At 43.0% G+C, this 21643-nt stretch overlaps 1 protein-coding gene and 1 long non-coding RNA gene across 4 annotated transcripts in view; one reads left to right on the top strand and one right to left on the bottom strand.

The window, feature by feature from the left end:
- The window catches only part of LOC147203459 (low-density lipoprotein receptor class A domain-containing protein 4-like), a 173778-nt gene that overhangs the window by 124427 nt on the left and 27708 nt on the right, over positions 1 to 21643 (bottom strand). The window lies entirely within an intron of this gene.
- LOC147203461 (uncharacterized) lies at positions 8188 to 19522 on the top strand. The gene is made up of 4 exons (XR_015101212.1): positions 8188 to 8321; positions 18076 to 18280; positions 18350 to 18437; positions 19089 to 19522. It is a non-coding gene; the product is annotated as an uncharacterized LOC147203461 (long non-coding RNA).

The raw sequence follows: 21643 nt of genomic DNA, 5'->3' as shown, positions 1-21643 counted from the left end.
ACTACTCTCAGCAGAGGGAAACCGTCCCTTCATTCTGGACCTTGATGACCGCTGAGACGATAGCAGGGGGTTATTTATTGATCAAAAATGGAAAGGCCTGATTTCGGCTGTGCAAGTCTAAGAACGCAAGTTCTTGAGTGGGTGAGAGAATTCTATTGAAAAAAACAACAATAAAAGATAATGGAAAAGTACCTGAAATGCACTCGTTAACAAGAATGATAATGAAAACAGGAATCAACAATGATTCACTTCCTGTACCGTTTTTTTTGAGGGAGCACAAAAAGTCTGGACTATTTACAAGACATTTGTACAATTATTCCCCAAAAGGGTTTGCGTGCTATTATATAAACCTCTTCACAAGAACAAGTTTTGTCAAGATGACACTCTCGACTCAAGTAATTGGATTCATTATATTGAAGCTGTTTTATTGTAGTAAACACTCAACTTAACTGACTTTTGATGTCATTTGTGGATATCATCATTTGCCTTTGGAAGAATTATCTAACGCATCAATCACCAGCAGAAATAAAGATGGTTTGAAAATATGAAATGAAGCAGAAAATCACACGGTAAAAAAAAATCTAACAAAGACTGGCTGCAGGCGTCATTTATCAACCCCCTGTCTGTCTCGCGCTGTCTGCCAGCTGAGTTGACATATTTCAAGGAGATTCATCTGGCTATGCATCACTGCGACAGAGCGGCACACAGTTTGAAGGTTTCAACAGCTGAAATGACATGGACACATTACACTGGAGAAAGGAGGAATGGAAAGAGAGAATAGTGAAAAACAGGCAAAATTAGCCAATAATTCCATTTTTTTTAAAAACAGCTGATCAAAGGACTTAGAATGTAAGAATGCTCAAAAAGGAGTCCTGACGGAATGCTGATGATTGACATGGTCAACCTTAGATCCTTTTTTTTTTGCACCACAGACTGGTTTCATATAAAGCTATACTCTAATGGGCCGGCATAGAAACATTTAAAAATAAATGATAAAAACCGCAAAGTCACCATTCATGTTTAATGCATCTTTCGCCTGTATTAGTGCGAGATTGTGTTTGTTTCTCTTCAGCAAGCCAGTCCAATTTTGAGGGAATGGGAGACAATGAGGCCCCAAGTGTTTTACTTTCATCCATTCTATGCTGTAATTTTGTTTCATTGCAGAAAAACTTGCCTGACAAAAATAAGATGTTGGAAACGACACAAATTATGGAGGGCGGACTTAATTCTAAATAATAAATGTTCAGTAATTTCTTTGGCTATTATACTGTAACTAGTCTTCTATATCCAACACACACTCTGAACTTGTTTCCAGCCAATCAGAGGACTACAAAAGACCAAGTAGAGCAAATTTTTCCTGCTGGAAGTGGTTGGTAGGTTGGGGAAGTTTGTTTGTGATTTTTTTATTTGCTTGTTGTCTTTTGTGTTTCTGTGTGGGGTTTTTTGAGTTTGCGAATAATTGTGTTTGTTTGTTTGTTTGTTTTGTTATGTGCTCTTGTGCTTTGCATTTCAGGGTCACCGTAGTGAAGGGAAGGAAATAGGGAATACAATATCATCTTAGAGTTCAAACAAAAATCAGACAGGCAGCAGAGTCAAACAAAATGACCCACTCCCCCGAGAATGGTCTAACTGCCTGGAAGGAAATGAATTGCTCAGACTAAACACAAACAGAATGATGAACTGTCGCAACACACATACATATGCCCCCCCCCCACACACACACACACACATTGAAGTGATGGTGAATTTGTTGCAAACGGATGAAGAGACAGAATGTTCCCAGTCGCAATGTATAATCTTATTCAACTGAGCCTTGTGATAGCAAAAGTGTTGCCTCTACCATTGAACGGGGTCAAAGTATTCATTCATCTGCATTTTTGGACCTTGGACAAATTATCTACACTGACAAATACTCATTTTGAATAGCACTTAGTGATAATTTTACAGTTTGAGCCCTGCGAGGACTCGCTGATCAGAAAAGTATGAGTCCCATTATGCATTTAGAGCATAGGTGTCAAACTCAGGTCCTGGAGGGCCGCTGCCCTGCATGTTTTCCAAGTCTCCCTGTTGCAACACACCTGATTCAAATGATCAGATCATCAGCAAGCTCTGCGCAAGCCTGACATTGAACCTGTTCATTTGAATCAGGCGTGTTGCAATAGGAAGACTTGGAAAACATGCAGGGCAGCGGCCCTCCAGGACCTGAGTTTGACACCTATGATTTAGAGAGTCCCAAATTTTGAATTCTGAAATGGTCTACTTATTCAATTGCATATGATAATAACACAAACAACAACAATATACATTGATAAGAGGTTTATTTCTTATAAACAAATGCTGCAAATGTTTTAATAATTCAGGCATACACAATTTGCTGAGAAATAGGTTCTTATTTCATCCCATGGTTCTGTCTTTGAGTTCATAAATTCCCCTCCAATGATGCAAGGCTTTCTCAAAGTCAACTTATCATCACAAAAAACTATCCAACTTTAGCTGCTTCCTCTGTGATATCTCCGCAATAAACCTTGGCAAAACACTTGTTTTAACGTTACACAATTTGGCAATCGTCTGCCGATCTCGCCAATCTCGTCTCGCGAGAACGGAAATCTCGTCACGCAAGATTACTTAACGCAAGATCAAAACAACAATGGCGGCGAAGGTCAAACTGCGATCTTTGCCGGAAAAAAGATTTACCGTAGTTTTTTTTGTTTTGACTGAGAAATTTCCTTGCATTCCAAAAACGCACAATATTTGGAACTGTGCGTCCCGTGGGAAATTTATGCGTCTAGGACGCAGGACGCAGAGGTAACGAGATGGCTGACTGAAATTCATCAGGGTCGCAGGTGAGCTGAAACCTGTCCCGGCCAAGATTCAAAAACCCCACAACTTAAACGTGTAAGAGGAGGTACCACTCTACATTGATTGTCTGTGGATCACAACAAACCTGGGGGAAAAAAAATACATCATCATTTCATTGAACTGCAGGATATAACCTTCCTTTTGACAATGACAACATCACCAAAGTAATAACGCGTCAACACAATTTGTCGTATGGAAAATGTGCCGTGGGGATTTGAGACGGAGGATAAAACAAAGACGTCTCAGTGACGGAACACAGTTGATCTTTTGGGATGCCATGTTCCAAAAATCATCTGTTGCAAATTATTTCAAAAAGCAGCGAGAGGAGGGAGCTGGAGAGTGATTCATTCTTCACGTTAGCGTATTTGACCTTATTCCTCCACTGCTCCCTGGAGGTGCAGGCTTTTGCTCCCTGTAGGTAAGAATACGGATCAGTATTTCCTAACTATTCGTGAGCCTCAAACTTCATTTAACATTACAAAACGGAACACCACCAAACAGAAATGTCAATACTGAAACCATGATGATCTTGTCTCAATTTACTCGTATTTACTCAGTGTGAAAATTGGAAGCTACTGTATATTTGTAATCAATCATTATTTTCGCACAAATTAGTGAACTGATAGAGTTAACCGCGGTACCCCTGATGATCTCTCATGGCATGCTCACGTCACAGAGCACCATGGTTGGGACTCACTCGCCCATATGACGTGACGACACGACTCTCAGCTTTTCTTGCAGATGGCTGTCTCCGCTCAGCCTGGTGCTACCAGAGCCACATGTTTGCACATGATATAATTGCTGGCATGGCTTGTGGGCGCTATATCCCTGATTAAGACCCTTTTACTTTTTAAGAGTGTTTTTTATTCATTTAATAAAGTTTAAAACCATTAAGAAGTTACCAAGAAGCTATTCTGTTCCAATGCCTGCTTCCATATTCGTGCTGCACTAACCCTTGGGAGGGAAGGGGAAGTGCCGCGAGTGTCTTTCATTTACTTGCATGTTAGTTAAAAATTTTTGCCGTTGGCCTTTAGTCACTTGTATTGTACTTACACACCTGTGTGTTGTCAAAGACATAAGTCTGCCTATACCATAAACCAAGCGCCCCCATGGTCTACTCGAGCAAAACACGTCGCCCAACATGCTGTCTGCCATCTGCCCTGTACAGTGAAAAAGGGGATTCATCCGTGAAGAGAACACCACCTCTCCAAAGTGCAAGACACTTCTGACTGTGAGCATTTGCCCATGTAAGCAAGTGACTACAACAAACTGCAATCAGGTCCGGAGTCTAGACCCTGCTGAGGGTAACGAGCATGTAGCTCAGCTTCACCGAAATGGTGTCTGACAGTTTGTACAGAAATTCTTTGGTTATGCAAATAGATTGTTCCAAGCAGCCGTCAGGGTGGCTGGTCACGGACAATCTTGGAAGTGAAGACGGTGGATGAGAGGGTACTGGGTGGTGTGTTATGTGGTTGTATGATACCGGTTCGATGTATTACCAAATTGTCTGAAGCACCTTAAGAGGCAGCCTATGATAGAGAAATGAAGGTTTAATTCAAGGGCAACCGCTCTGGCGGACATTTTTCAGTCAGTATGCCAAATGCACGCTTCCTCAAAACTTCACATCCATGACATTGTTCTGGATGATAAAACTGCCCATTTTAGCGTTTTATCTTAACATGCGATAAGCCCCACCTGTGAAGCGGATGGATTATCTCATATGATAAGTGCTCACTAACAGATTTGTGAACCAATATAGGGAAGTAGGACTTTTGTGTACATAGAAATAATCTTTGAGTTGTGCTCATTATAAATGGGAATAAAAACAAGTGTTGTGTCTTCGTGTCGACTGTCTAGCTAGCGAGCTACCTGTGTATCTGTACATTGAAACTAAGCATCTAAGTGTTACACAGCTAACATCATGTGATGATTTGTTCATAATGCTGAATACAGGTGAAATGTATTTTTTCTCTGGATGCGACAATGTATTAGCTCATAGTGCACACACACACACACACACACACACACGCACACACACACACACACACTCGCGCACACACACACACACGCACAAAAAAAACCATATAGATTATTCCGAATAGTATGAACTTTACGACTCATCTTACACACATTAATAGGCCTTCTTTATCTCAAGCAAATATACTTTTATAACACCCACATGCACTAGGAGCATATAGAATAAAGCTGTAGTGTGTCATAAAACCCTAGCCAACCACAGCCACCGTCGGCCCATAAAAAGATGGGTTCTGAGATGTGTTACACATGATAATGAGTATTTACATGACAAACATAATTCAAGGCAATACGATCACTCTGAGAAGTTGTAATGTTTTCTCTGGGCGTTAATACTTTTTTGACAAATCAGGGCGCAATGAACAAACTGGAACTGTCACGTTCTGGAATCATCCGGGTAAGGGTGGCTCCCACAAACGTAAACAAGGATAAGATCTTAGCACCAAAAAAGTTTCTTTACAAACAAAAACGGAAGACGGACAAAAGTAAGACTGGGAAGGAGGGCATACAATCTGCACGCAAACACATTCCAACAAAGATTCAAACCCTGATGTAATGACCGTGTGTGTGAGACACACAACCGGCCAGTTGGTAGTTTTTCCAAAATGGGCCGATACAATCACCTACAAAAGTCGAACCTCTTTTCGACATACCCTGTTTACGTTTCCACCCCCATAACGTTCACAAGTCAAAGTCGTGATTTCACAAAATTAATTTTCCATTGCTGGTTTTGCTTCCAACACCTTTATAGTGAAATAGTGAAAAGGTCTTCTTTACAACAAACCGCGGGAAGGTAATTGCCCTCCCCTCCGTTGCTTAGCAACACTACTGAACGACTCTGTACATTGTTGTACTTCCGGAACAGAAGCAAATCTTGCGCTCTGTGAAGGCTGAAATTGTCTCTTGCTTTCGAAAGGGAGTCTCCCGGACGACGCTCAGCCGAGACTACGAATAGATCCGTTTCATGTGACGTATGCATACATTAAGTCTGGCTGCACGTGCATTTTGGAGGCAGAAAACACAGGCTTGTGAGTCGTAATAGTCTTGTGCCATGGGTTGTCAGAATGGAAAGAGCACACACAGAGATCTAGTCTTCTATAGAATTCCTGCTGGTAAACACACCTTTCAGAAAAACTGGCGAAACTTATGGTTACAAGCTTGACGACGTGAGAATGCAACGTGCGGCAACGTAAGCGATCCCGGAGAAGCCGGCGGGTGCCCCGGGGAGAGTTCTCTTTTCTCGGTGAAGGGCAGGGAGTCCTGAAATGGGTTCGCTCCGAGAGAGGGGCCCGCACCCTAGAAAGCGTCGCGGTTCAGGCGGCGTCCGGTGAGCCCCCGTCGGCCCTTGAAAATCCGGGGGAGAAGGTGAAAATATCGCGCCAGGCCGTACCCATAACCCGGAGCACGTCTCCAAGGTGAACAGCCTCTGGCATGTTAGAACAAGGTGGTTATGGGCAATCGGCAAGTCAGATCCGTAACTTCGGGACAAGGATTGGCTCCAAGAGCTGGGTCGGTCTAGCTGGGGGGAGTGGGCTCGCGCCGCGGCTGGGGGAGCAGCCGGGTCAGGCGGGCAGAGTTGGACGCTACAGTTGTTTATTTCATGTCTAATATAATAATTTTTCTTCATACTGTATACACTTATTTGTAATTGACATGTTTATACTGTATTACATGTTCATGTTTTTACATCTATAAATGTTCATACTGTATGATACATCGTAGTTGGCGGCCATTTTATGGGAAATGGTGACAATGAACTACCGTTATAACGTACAGATTTGCTATGTCCTTCGAGGTACGTTGTAACGAGATTCGACTGTATCCTAATTATACCATGAGACAATGCACAGTACTCTGGTCCCTGATAGTGAGGGGTGTGGGTCCATTTCAAGCTTAGCCAATTATTGGCTGGTACCTTGTCCTATTACAAAGCTACTAAATGGATGTCATCCTGTCTAGATCTGTTAAAGTTGAATTTTTAGGACTTAAGACTTCATGTAGCTCTTTGTACAATTTTCAGAACATTGCCACTCTAATTACCTTTGTCTGTGGCTCAATAAAGTTTGGAAAACACTGCAGTAGACAATGCAACATATACTCACTGAAACATCCACTGCCATGCACACACACACACACACACACACACACACACACACTCCCACACACACACACACACACACACACACACACACACACACACACACACACACACACACACACACACACACACACACACAGTGGTAAGCTATTTAAACAAATGAGCCACTGTGGCTTAGACAGGCTGAACAGCAAAGGTATTAAAGATGCTGTGAGACTGAAGAGGGGAAAGACTAATAACAGAACAGAGAGAGGTAGCGGAATTTCTCATTAAGTGTAAATTGAAAATCTGACAAAATATGTCTGCTAGTGGGATAGTTGCAGTGGTTTGACTTTTTTTTTCTTACCTTCTTTACAAATTTCATGAGTGGAGACATACTCTCTCTTGTTCATACAAAGCCAGTGCTTGAGGCATTTTCTTTCTCTGCAAGAAAGTAATTCAAGTCTGAGCAGCAGGCAGATGTCCTTTCAGAAAGACACCTGTCAATCGGTTTGACCTCGATATATCACCACCATTCTTACCCCCTCCTCTCATATACAACGCTAATGCTACATTCAAAGCTTGGTGAGCATCTTACTCCATCACAGTGTTCTACTTTTTCATTGGCTTTTTGTGTATTTTTGTGAAAGGGGTACAACGATGAATTACCAGTCTCAACAAATGTAAAGAGTCATTGACATCACTGCACAAACTGTTTGTACGTAGTTGTACGCATGTTTTTGCCTTGTTGCTTTGGAATGTCGTCAAGGAGTGATTGTGACTGTTTTACGCTGACAAATATGCATCAGGCAACCGACTAGAAAGTGTAAAACAGAGGCAGCCGCTACCACACAACGGCATTGAACATATCTGTGGGGCTAATTCAGTGACAGGCATGTGCCAAATTTACCTGTTTAATTTCATAACAGCCATTTGTTAAAGCATCTACACCAAACCTAGGCAAATTACGGCCCGCGGGCCGGATTCGGCCCGCTGGTCTTTTTAATCCAGCCCGCCGATGGTTGGCACAGTACACAATTAAGGTTCGATGTAAATGATTGTATTCATTTCATTCGGACTTGTAATGACAGGCATTTCAACGCCAGGTGGCGCAGTTACTTGAAGTTGCAGAGCACAGGGAGGGAGGGCGAGACGATACGGAAGCCCGCAGTAGTAGCGCTAAATTAAGTAACTCCGCTCGATACGACGGAATAAGTGTGTCCGCGCCGCTATTTTCAATCATTGATTCCAAAATGACGACATGCAAGTGACTCTTTATTGCAGTGAGTTTTACTGGAATTGCGAACATTTTTACGTCCTGTAGATCATGGCATCCAAACGAAGAGGAACAGTAAGTGAAGTGCATCTGATTAAACGAAGCGGGTTACAAAGTACGAAACATTCAAGAGACGCTTGGAGTCTGAAAGACTCAAATCTACGAGGCTTTGAAAAACAAGGAAGCGATTCTTGCTCAGTCCGATTCTGGGTGTTTCCATGCTCAGGGTGAATTGTATGCGGCTCGACAGACAGTCGAGTAAATAAACGTTTCCTGAAATGGTTTGACTGTTATCGTGCTAAAAACATTCCGCAAACTGGACCGCTAATAAGAGAGCAATCGATTTCCATAGCGGTATGGGCATCGAAGACTTCGAAGCGTCCCGTGGCCGGCTTCAAAAGTTCGATGCACGATATCAGCTGAGCAACGCTGTCTTGTGTGGTGATCGAGGGGAGGTCAAGTTCGAGACAGGGAGTGGAAAATAGTCCTAATTTTGTTATATTTTGTCATATACCTGTACTGTATGCTGCAATTTATGGGCAATATATTGTTGCACTTTGTTGCTTGTGTTGTCACACATGTACAGTATGTTGTTAACATACTTGGACGTTCATCACAGTTGTTTCACTGTTCTCATTAAAAAAAAAAAAAAAGTATGGTAATACTTTAATACTTTTGTTCTGTTGATGTTTGGTATGGACTGTCAACATATATGTACATTTTTTTATATGTACCGTATCTTGTGCTGACCCGGTCCACCTGTCAAATTTAGAAATTAATGTGGCACCCAAGCCAAAAGGTTTGCCCACCCCTGGGCTAGATTGATCTCTCCTGAACAAGAAAAAAAATGTTTCAAGCATGTTTCAAAACACTGAAACATGCTTGCTTATATTTTTTCTACATTGTTTGGCAGTTAGGACAAAAAATGTGAGTTCTGTTACATTATTACTGGCATACAAAGACATTGTGCTATCTTCATGGGAAATTTAAAATCGGAAAGCATTGTAGTGTTCATCTTACTGATAAAGAGTTACAAGTGTTGCACAATTAGAATTGTTTAGCATAATTTCACTGAAGAAATCATTTTTCTGAAAAATAACTGCACTTTCATTATCTACAAATAATACATACTCTTATCAGCTTCTGTAAACAATGTCATTAACTTATTTCAACGTAGAAATAAAATCGAAATCAGGAGTAGATTTCTAACTTTTGGCCCGGCCCTCCACAATATTTTCTGCTTCTCATTTGCCCCCCCCCCCCCCGGGAAAATAATGGCCCACCCCTGATCTACACTGTGATGTTTGGTGACAGGTAATGCAAAGGGGAGTGTTTTGTCTTAGTGACGAAAGCATGCAGTTTTTCAGCTTCATGACAGAGTTGAGTCACATGATTCTCTACAGTAAATGCATACTGAATATTTTTTTGAATGCAACAATACACATAATAACAAGAGCCATCATATATTGAGAACCAAATTTGTTTTTTTTATATTCTTATTATTCCAGCAAATGTTGATGGCAATGTGCTGAGTGCCAGCACATTGCCAGCAAACTGTCCAAATAGTCAGCTCAACTTAAGAATTATTTTTCACATTCCATGAATTTCGACTTTGCCCATAAGAAGAAAGTAAAAGATTAATGAGCCTACTTCATCCTTCAAGCCACTTTACTCTGTCATACTTTTACAAATTTACACCATTCCAAAATGTGAGTTTGTCATGAAGACCATCAGCTTATTCACATCCAATGAAGCTGCTCCCGTCAGCTGAATTTTGCGATAGAACAGGAAATTTCTAACTCCAAACAGCAGGATACCCGTTATCAGAAGACCAATAATGTACATGTCTTCCACATCCTCTACTAACAATATCGACAGGCACACCATTCTCCATTTCTGCCAAGGATCTTAAGTGTACCAGCAGCAAACACCTCAGAAGGGAAAGAAAGCTCCCCCTGCCTGCTCCTTTCGTCGAAACAATTTTATCCGTAGTGCTGAGAGTCCAGCTGATGAATTCCATTATTTGTTTTTCGGAAGAAAAATAAGCAGAAGGGCTCGTTTTAGACACAGGGACAGCGCATAACCGAAATCAGCAAGCAAGCAGGAAAAAAGGGAGCGGGTGCAGAGCAGGAACAGAGAAAAACGCGTTCGCCTTCATCCAGAGCCAAACCGAAAAAAAACTCCGACCTATTTGTTTTAAAGCTTTACGCAGAATACCAATAATACATGTATATGAGGTACAGGTGTCATTTTTGTCCTATTGGGGTTGCCATCCTCATGTTCGACACTGTAGTATCTGCAAAGTTGAATGCACGCCCATGTGTGTGTGTGTGTGTGTGTGTGTGTGCGCGTGTGTGTGTCTTTAAATGCAGGGCTGGCCTCTTGAATGACATGGGACTGAGTCGATCAGGGTGTAAAGCTGGTTGGCCGTTAACTGGCTAAACAGAAACTCTGGCGGTCCGTGATGACATCAGTTGAGGCTCTCAGCATGTTGTCTAAAAATGTGCTTGTGGTTAATGTAGTTATCCTTTGTTAAAAAGTGAAAGTATACAAGTGGTTGTGTCTATCAAAAGTCCCTCAATCCCAACCAACGATTTTGGATTCCAATTCGTTTTACCGGTTACATGTACTTGTGCAACTTCAGCCAATTGTCCATGTTGCAGTTTAGCTTCTTTTCTCAAATGTTAATTATTACAAGATTCTCTTTTTTACACACTCTTTGCTCCTGGTCCGCAATTATTGCTATTTGAGTCTGCAGTATCAGTCTGTGCCACATAATAATCACTGCAAAACACTGCAATATCACGAATAATTTACAATGTAAGTGTGTTTACGTATCTTGAAATCCGGGTCTGTTTAATTCAATCCAAAAGTGAAATAGTCACAGAGAGCCACGCTTTACTGTTGTCTGAAGACAACAGGTGGATAACAGGAGAGCATTTATTTGTTCTTACTGTCAGTATACATTTGGCTGGCTTCATATACAGTATAGATGAATGAAGATCTGTTTGTAATTTACGTCCAAATTAAGTGAAACTGGGTAATTCCCCCCGGCATTCAAAGAATATCAAAGAACACACTAGTGTGTCACGGCATCCTTGTTGAGAAACACTGGTCCAGCTATTCCATTTTTTAGGCTTGTCTGCGATCACTGTGAACACAACCTATTTGAAAAATGTGTCACACAAAGATGTCTGCCATTTCCAAAATGTGTTTGATATGCGAGCAAATCTGTCAATTTGCTAAGGAAGCGAATGCTACGGTATGGGAAGTAACAGACAGGGGAGGAAGAGAAAAAGGGGAGAATGACTAACAGGATGAAGGGAGACGTTTGATGGGTTGAAGGCATGGAGAAAAAAATAGAGCAAACTTGGGCGACCAAAGGAAGAAAAAGAAAAGGCAAAGATGGGGGGAAGGAAATTGTCTGGCACGGTAGACATGATGCGAAAAACCTCTGGCAGGCAATGGAGGGATGCGTGAGAGGTAAGGGGGGTGTCTAATGCAAGGAGGGAGGAAAGGGAGTGATGGAGCGATGTAGCCGTGGAGGGAGACGATGCTGACATACGCAACCAGGAGGGAATCATTAGACTTGATGGACTCACTGAGGCTGCACTTCATAAACACTGTCTGGCTCGCAACTATGTATGTCTGTGTGTGTGTGTGTGTGTGTGTGTGTGTGTGTGTGTGTGTGTGTGTGTGGGTGTGTGTGTGTGTGTGTGTGTGTGTGTGTGTGTGTGTGTGTGTGTGTGTGCGTGTGTGTGTGCGTGTGCGTGTGTGTGTGTTGGAAGGGAATATGAAGCCTTCTATTAGATGCAGATATATTTGATCGGAGGTTCCTCATTTGTCTGTTTTCTATAGTGGGTCAACATTTACTGTATGAGGAGGCAAAGGAGAATTGAGGGGGTTGTCCAAGTGACATTTTCTGTCTGCCCACCTATTTCTATCCAAGATTCAGTTTTCAATGTTTTTATGCTCGATGTTACAGTTTCCTACTTCTTCTTCCAACAAAAGAAAATTGTAATTCAAAATACAGCCTTAAACCACAATAAGGTTGATACCTTATTGCTGTCTGCCACTTTTTTGCCAAGTTACAACTGCCAAAAATCTTTTTTTACCATTTGCATATTGTAATTACATTGATTTTTATGAAGTCGGAGCAAGGCACGTTGGCCTCACAGTGCCGAGATACAGAGTTCGATTTCGGCTCCGGAGCTTCCTGTGTGGGATTTGTATGTTCTCCTTATGCCTGTGTGGGTTTTCTCCAGGTACTCTGGTTCGCTCCCACATTCCAAAGGCATGCATGGCAGGCTGATGGAACACTAGTCTAAATTGTCCCTAGGTGTGATTTTGAACGTGAATGGCTGTTTGTCTATATGTGCCCGAGGACAGTTGGGATAGGCTCCAGCAAACCCGTGACCCTCATGAGGATACGCCGATGAGAAAATGGATGGCTGAAATCTCAGGTTAGGAATCTCTCACCATTTGATTTGGCATGACTCCTTGCAACTGGCTCCAACTCAGCTCTTAGATCATTCAGAAGCTAGAAGTTAATATGCTGAAAAATAAATGTTGAATGAGCAAAAATAGGTTTTATTAGTAAAATTAATCTTAATTACCACAAAAACACACATAGTCCCAAAAATTGGTACCGTTGAGTAAGGTGTTGATTCCAAGATCCCAGGAATCTGTACTGTCTCTGTTCCAGCGTGAAAGGTGACCATCCTTAACTCATTCAGTACCAGCCAATTCTGCACCAAGTCTGAAAAGACGTTTAAAAACGTCTTTGGGAGTGAATGAGTTAATAAGTTTTACTGTTGACGAAAGTCAAGAGCCTCATATACAATGTGGGCATTGTCAGGCAGCTGCTGTCAATATTTCAGGCTGGCCTGATCCGTCCAAGACATCGACGTTGAGAACAGACTTACAATGTCACACACAGGTGCCGCACACCAACAAATACAGAAAAATTGCTCTTATAGGCCTCAATGACATGTTCCATATTGTTTTTATTTCACTAATCACCACGCTGTGTGTCGGCTTGTGCGACACCTGTGTGTGCCAGGGAAATTCCTCTCTCGTCACCAATTGGGTATCGCCGATGAGGGACAAACTGGGCCCAGGTGGGTTGGCCTGAAATACTGACTGAAACGGTGAAGGACAGTCTGACAGAATGCCCACCTCTTCTCATTGCTCAGATGTATTTAACAGCACTTTAAGGTTCCTTCACACACAAACATGTGCTGTAAAACCTTTTGTAGAAGAGCGTTTTCTTGTCAGTCTGATGCTACTGAGCTGATAACCCCCAAGAGTCACAGCAAAGCTACATCGCTCAAATGTAAAAGCCGGGGGCAGCGTTTTGTTTCTGCCCCGCTGACTCTTTCTATAACCTGAGCGGGTTTTATCAGACCTGCACAGAAAAAAACATGCTGGGTCCAGCAGCTGCTGGCATTAATGCTGGAAGAAGGGTGAAAAAAAACAGGGAAAAGTAAAAACTGAGAACATGAAGGAAAAATGGTGAGCGTCCCCAATACACACACGCACAAGCACACGCACACACACACACACACACACACACACATTACTGATGTGCCAGTGAATGTGATGCATTCCATGTACCTTTAATGAAAGTCTGCAGAGCAGTGAAGTGTATCAACAAAGCATCCACGAATTCAACATTAAGTAACGGCAACCAGGGAAATCTAATTTAGTCCATCTTTTTTTCCCTTCACCTCGAGGTCTACAAACAAGTACTGTGTGTGCATCCATTGAGAGTATCGTTTTTGCACAAAGCCGGAACCTGCAATGCACTTCCATACTCAGCAACAACTTGAATGTGTTCACCTTGCTCCTACTTGGCTATACAGTAGTATCATTTGTGCAGTGTGTATATATACATATACTGTATATATATACCGTATTTTCACGACTATAAGGCGCCATTAAAAGTCTTAAATTTTCTCCAAAATGGACAGGACGCCTTATGATGCGGAGCGTCTTGTGTATGCGCCGAGTTCCAAAACCTGACTGACAGCCGACACGCTGTTTATATAGAGAAACGGCGGAAGTGACTGTGGACAGGCATGCGGCAAAGAAGTCATATATGGAGAGAGAGAGAAAAGGCAGACGTTAGTGATGACAGGCATGCGGGGAAGAAGTCCGCCAATGAGTGAAGGGTGGCGTGTAAGTGGACGCTAAAGGGACGCTACAAGCAGGTACCAACACCTGTATAGAGTGTGGCTATGTGCATTGTTGCAAAACAACTTCGGTTTTGGTTTCTAAGAACCCCCGAAAATAAATTCTACAAAGAGACACGCCAACGAAGCTCAGTTCAAACTTCAAGCCATCGGTTATGCTTTTGGCATGCGTGCCCATCTCACAGCAGCAGTGAAAAACCAAGTCAAGCAAATGAACTCTGAGTTTGCCGTTATTCCCGGAGGCTTGACTAAAGAACGCCAACCGCTGGACATCGGCATCAACTGGGCGTTCAAAGTAAAGTTGCGAACGGCATGGGAACAATGAATGATCGATGGCAAACACAACTTTACAAAGAGTGAGAGGCAGCACCGGGCGAGTTACGCCACACTTTGCGAATGGATTGTGGCTGCTTGGACGAACGTGTCTGCTTGCACTGTTGTTCGAGTTTTTGGCAAAGCCGGCATCATTTCTGTGGAGCCACATGGCAATGAGAGTGACTGACAACGAGAGGGAACACGGCGTTTTTGATGGATTACCAGTACTTGCACAATTGTTCAATTCTGATACAGAGGATGAGGACTTTGATGGATTTCTGGGTGATGATTGATCGAAAAACGTGAGTACATTGTACGATGGCTAAATAAAATACAACGGAACTCAGTTTTGCTTCCGTTGCCTTTTTAAAAACGTGTTTTTAGCTTGTATCTGTATGTCTTGGCATGCTACCGTATGCTTCAAGCTAACGTGTTTTTAGCGTGCGCGCATGCATGCCGTATGTTTAAGGTGGGGTATGTTTTACCACTTTAAAATTGCGCCCAATAATACAGTGCGTTTTGTCTATGTGTAAAATACAGAAATAGCAACCATTAATGAGACTGCGCCCAACCATACGGTGCGCCGAATGGTCGTGAAAATACGGTATATATGATCAGATTTCAAGTTGCATTGTCTACTTCAACACACCTGATTCAAACGATTAGCAAATGAGCAAGCTCTGTAGAAGCCCGGCACGATCATCATCAACTGAATCAGGTGTGCTGGAGTAGGGATGGATCTAAAACAGGCAGGATGTGGCTCTCGAGGAACCGGACTTCCCTACATCTGCTTTCTGCCATGATCAGAAGGCCACCAAAGTTAATAAATGTCTCATTCGGAGCTACGTTTGGAACATGGGACAACAGGGACACTGCACACTGATTTGGGGAGACAGTTTCCGTCTAATGTGGGAAGGCACTTCTGAAAGCTGTTGGGAGTGAAGAGAGTTCATAACACTCCATATAGTCATAAGTCTGATAAGTATGGTAAGGTAGGGTGGGTTTGAAGTGAAATTGTAGCTCTTAAAACCATACCACGTACTCCGGGCATTGTTCTGAAAGTGTCCCTTGATGCACTGCTTGTACCTAAATTTTGCCTCCCTTATGCTCTTCTTCAGATCTCTCAGCCAGCTTGTCACCCGATGTGGTCCTGAGTGGTGTACACGCCTTGCTGTCCACTCATGTTTTCTGATTTGGAAGCACTTTGATGATTCTTGTTGATAAGATCATCTGTGCAAATGTTTACTTAAGCCAGGACCGATGATGTGTAATCCTTTAAATTTGCACCCTCCTTGAACACATGCCAGTCGGTGTGCTCACAGCAGTCTTGAAGCATTGAGGTGGCTTCATCACAACTCCAGACTTGTACAGTTTTGACCTTTCGTCCTGCCCTGCAGATGAGGGGTCTGTCCACTCGGGTTATTTCCAAAGCAATGTGATAAGACATGCCTAGGTGTGACAATGTTGCTGCCTTATATGCTCCTGGGTTGCAGGTGGACACTGAGTCCAGTGTATTATGGCCTCTGGAAGGAAAGTCGATGAACTTGTGATATTTGGGCAGCACTGCTTTCAGTTCCACATGATTAAAGTCTCCCACCGCCATCATGATTGTCTCCGTGAGTGCGCTCAACTGATTGTTTACAACTGCATACAGCTCTTCAAATGCAAATTTAGCATGAGCCTGCTATGGTAAGCAAACAGCTATGATCAAAATGACAGAACATTTCCTAGGCATGTCAAACAGTCTACACTTCACTGCCATATACTCCAGATCTGGAGAACAGTGTGACTCGATAATGTTTGTTGCAATGCACTAGGTGCTATGTAAGTAAATACACACACCCCACTCCTTTTCTTCTTACTGGAGGCTGCCGTCAATACACAGAGAGACCTGCTAGCTCAATGGACCCCATCTGGGACGTTGTTATCCGGCCAAGTCTCTGTGAAGGTCATTAGACAGCTTTCCATGCGACATGCGATAACCCTTAGCCATATCTCATCCATCTTATTGACGGGTGATCTGAAGCTTGTGAGGAAGAAACTTGGAAGAGCCGGTCTGTACGGATTAGCTCATTTTGGTGGTGCCACATATGTATGGGAGGGAGCACGTATATGGGATGATGACCGTTACACATAAAAAATGAGAATGTACCAAATTAGCATGAGTATGTCCAAAAAAAGTCATGTATGAGGAAGATGTGCTGACCACGAGTTCATTGTGCTGCATGTGAATAATTTAAAGGGTTAGAACTTCCCGTGATCCCGATGCACAGTAAAATGATTGTGCAAGGGGATGGAAGTTAACTAAACCATCGTAGAGAGATACATTTAGGGTTGTCATTGTCCGCTTTTAGAGTGTCAGCCCAATTCAAGTGAGGCTCTTTTGAAAACTCTTTTGAGTAACCGTCCAGAGATTTCCAATTGAAACGTCCTAATATTTCACTTACTTTGTATTCAAATGTCCAACAAAGGCGGCGATGAAAAGGGTGAATATTCTAGGTTCTCAAAGAAGGGTAAAAATACTGTGGGTAAAAAGTCCATTTTGGGTAGTTAAGTCCAGTGATCAGTTGCCTTTGCCACTCATATCTGATTAAAAACTAAGACAGTTTTGGAACTTTGAGGATTGGATGTTAAGTTGAGTCTTTCCTTTTTGTTACCTGAGTATTCCTTTATGGCAGGGGTCGGGAACCTTTTGGACTAAGAGAGCCATGAAAGCAAAATATTTGGAAATGTATTTCAGAGAGCTGAAGCTTACACTGGAGCAAATTTGATCCACCTCAGGGAGGTGGTTCAAAAATTTGCTTCGGAGCAAATGCTCGAGAAGAATTGATTACGTACGGCAACAACGCATTGCTTTCGTGCTCTGTCGGACTTCCGTCATGTGTTTGTTTAAAAACGACACACGACTTGGCTGGTAACAGTAGCAAGCACCTCTTGGGTTATACCATCTCAACTACAACGGGGGGGGGGGGGGTAGTCCCCAAACGTCATCTTTCCTTTTGTAGGAGACTGGACTGTCTCGGAGTTGTTTGTGTAGTTTGTTCCTTTGTTGTGTGTTCACAACCCCTCGGCCCCCATCAAATTTATTTTGTGATTTCCGCTCTTGATTCTCTGTTTGGCGCATTACATGTTTGCTTTTCTGAGTGTCATTGAAGTCATCGTTGATTTTCGTTTTCGGGGGCGGTCACTCTCGAGCAGAAGGCACGGAGACCGAGAAGGAGAAGGACGTGCCTGTACAGTAGTTGCTTGAGTTGTGTATACGTTTTAAAAAGAACCAACACGACAGCTCATTTGTTTTCTGTCATTTTGCTCCGCTGCAGAAACTGCCGTGTGACCGCAAGTGGAGCTGCACCGTCGCTGCGCCGGTGCTGACACGCTCAGCGGCTTTGTACGTGTGACCGCTCCACAAAATTTGCTCCGGTGTAAAATATATCGCAACAAAATACATCGGTGTAGCGCCGGAGCAAATGTGTGCCGTGTGAACAACACTATAGATTCCCGACCCCTGCTCTATGGCTACCTTGAGTGAGTTCAAAAGGTTTGAGTTTGTCCACCGCAAGTCAGATCCGGCAGTTGACCTTGCGTCTCACACAGGGTTCTATAAAGGAATCCCCACTGCTTGAACGCCAGAGTAGAAGAGACCCGATCGAGCTCTCACAGGGCTGCCTGCATTGCTGGGTTGGTGAGTTTCCGAACAATTCTGTCATGTAAATTCCAAGAATCACCTACCCTTCTGTGGTAGTCACTCATTTCAGCACTGAAATGACACTGGTAAAAGTCCGCCAAGGTCACGGATATCTCATTTGTATTAGTCATCTACAAGCCTCCCTGACCATTGCCTCAATTCCCTTATATGAACTATGTGTTGGAGTAAGACGCATTAAATAAAGACTTTAACCTAAATATATCAATACAATGTCCGAAGACATAAGTCATCCACCCTTTTTTACCAATAGATTACAATAACCATATGCGTCAATGCATATTTTCCACTCACATGCTTTTGACAGGTCCTAAACTTCACCATCCTAACACATGAGCCACAATGTGAGATTTCGGCCATACGCTACATTACTTCCTAAAAGAGTAATATGTGAAAATATTGGAGTACATTTTAGGGCGAAATATAAGATAGCTATTTGTAAGCAAGCAGACTATACTTAGAAAATAAAGTCCGGTTAACACGGCAGGATTTTCGGCCCAATTTTGGCCCCGAATCTTCCCTCCCGACAATCGCAGGGCGGAACCAATTTTTGTCATGGCTCCAAAAATAATCTTATCAAATAATGCTGCCATGTGTGGTGTGCTCAGACAAATCTCGACCACCCCGCAGGATGACAGCTCAAGAAGGGGATATTCAACATGTTGGACTCTTTTGGACCGACTTCGCACCCTGTGCGAGTGTGTGAACATGCGGCTGCTTGACAGTGTCGTACAGCCAATCAGAAAGCGAGGTGATGAGGCGGCGAGGAAGCGTGTTGTGAATCCATCCACCCATCCATTTTCCGAACCGCCTGATCCTTACGAGGAGTGCTGGAGCCTATCCCAGCTGTCTTCGGGCAGTAGGCGGGGGACACCCTGAATCAGTTGACAGCCAATCGCAGGGCACACAGAGACGAACACCACACCACCAGTGTCCAATCAGCCTGCCATGCATGTTTTTGGAATGTGGGAGGAAACCGGAGCACCCGGAGAAAACCCACGCAGGCCCGGGGAGAACATGCAAACTCCACACAGGGAGGCCGGAGCTGGAATCGAACCCGGTACCTCTGCACTGTGAAGCCGACGTGAACTACCGGGCCGCCCACGTTCTGAATCCAAAAGTCAAAACAGTTATGGTACAACAGAGCGTTGGTGAACGCCTAGCATGGATGTTAATCCAAGGTTTCACAACATTTGTATGAGAAAAACAAAACAAAACAAAAAACATGTTGTAGCGGGTACAATCTGTGTGCATGTTGTTTCCACCCTTTGGACCAACGTCTTTTCTTTTTGTGCCGCTTTTTTTTTCCTGCTAAAAATAACCCACAAGCAAGTGCGACTGTCAAGAAACGATCTGAGACCTCTGCTACCTTTCGAAGTTCACAGAGAGTTGTGCTGAATAAACGGGGCCAGCAGGTTCACGCCAAAAAAGTACAAGTTCATGAGTGTTTTTGTCCAAAGAGAAAATGGTTACAAATGCCGCAGGGACCAAATTCCCCGGCTGCCACTAGCATCGCATAACATTTGTAGTACATTTCTAAACATTCTTCAACAGACAAAAATGCAATTCTCAGTGAATACTCCCTCAGACCTTCGTCGCAACTCCACATGGCATCACTGTGCAACCAATCACTTCAACACTTCACTCTTCGCATATGACCACTTTTGGGGAAAAAAAATAAAAAATCATCATCCAAGCCTCCAACTAAATTACATAAATGACTGATATGAATATTGAGTATGAGCGTGGACTCTGCCTGTTTTATTGCAACACTATGACGTGTTGGGTAGTTTCATTGGTCAGATGTGACGAGAAGTGAGTAAAGGTGATTTCCTTTCCAAGCGCTAAGCCTCCCTCGGCACTTATCATATGCCCTTGTCGCATGTCATCAAGAAAAAGTTTGTGTGTTTTGACAGTAGTTATCTTTTTACACTTTTGTGACAGTTAGAAATATTACTGGAGAAAAAAAAATTGCCCGTGAAAGTTGCAGCTTGTGGTTATCCTGTCTAGTCTAAATATTTCTTTACCACAGAGATGGGGTTTTTTTCTTCCTCTTTTTTAACAGTCAGCAACCCTTTTTTTTCTGTTTGCGCCATCTTCATGCAGGCACTGCATACCAAAGAGATGAGGCTTCATATCTGCAACCAAGACCATACTCTGGTACGGTGAAGTGCAGCTCAGCCAAGGGGGCAACATTTTGAACTGAATAAATTACATTTTTAAGGTGAACGATTAGATTGGTGGAATTGTTCAGAGAGCTCTATCTCCACAGAGAGCCAGCTCTACACAGGACTGTATCCTCTTCTCGAAGCACCCCTGTCACACATCGGGTTTGCTTGGGTGAGAGTTGAATGCTCTGATGCTAGGCAGATTGACGTGAAGATGTGATAGGGCCAGGCAGGAAGTACCGAGAGATACTTTTTCCTCTTAGCGTCATCTCTGTTCGGCAGCACTGCATTTTCAAGTGCGATAAGATCTGCTGTACAGGAGATTGTGGGTTGGGTTCAAAACGGAGAAACTATCATTGCTGTTGAGGGTGAACAGAGTAATGGAGTTTGAGCTCTAACTGGAGAAGAAAAGTTGAGAGGCTTTGCAATCTGGACTGATTTCTGTCATTCTTTATGATGAAATATGGTTATAATGTTGTTTGTTCTTGTTTATGTTCTCAGGAAACCTTATGAATTTGAAAAAAACATTTCAGCTGACTCATGTCAACTTAAAAAGATGCGGCAATAGTCAGCAGCACAATGACTCTGTGGTTAGCACGTCTACATTTAGATTTTGGGTTCATTTGTGAAGTTTGCATGTTCTCTCGTGCTTGCGTGGCAGCTTCATTCCATGCTGGTAGGACCACCGCACTCCGAGCTAAACTGTCGAGCAGTGTGCGGCGTTGGGCAAATCCCTTTCATGAGTGTCCAAGCGCAGGCCAGTTTTGCTGTCATTCCAAATTTGAATCACTTGTGGACAACGTCCCAGCATTGCAGATGTAACGGACATGCATGATGACCCGCCAAAGACAATGATGGTGCAATTCTACTTGCTACGCATGAGAAGAGTTGATTACATACGGCGAGAATGCATTGCTTTCGTGCTCTGTTGTACTTCCGTCATGTGTTTGTTTAGTAACGACACAAGTCATGGCTGGTAACAGTAGAAAGCAGCACCTTTTGGGTTATACCATCTCA

Source organism: Hippocampus guttulatus, chromosome 6, assembly GCF_054856545.1.
Source record: "Hippocampus guttulatus isolate MCC_2025c chromosome 6, RoL_Hgut_1.0, whole genome shotgun sequence".
In the NCBI taxonomy this organism is placed as follows: Eukaryota; Metazoa; Chordata; class Actinopteri; order Syngnathiformes; family Syngnathidae; genus Hippocampus; species Hippocampus guttulatus.
The sequence above is the reverse complement of the archived record's forward strand: the minus strand, read 5'-3'. Positions and strand labels throughout refer to the sequence as shown.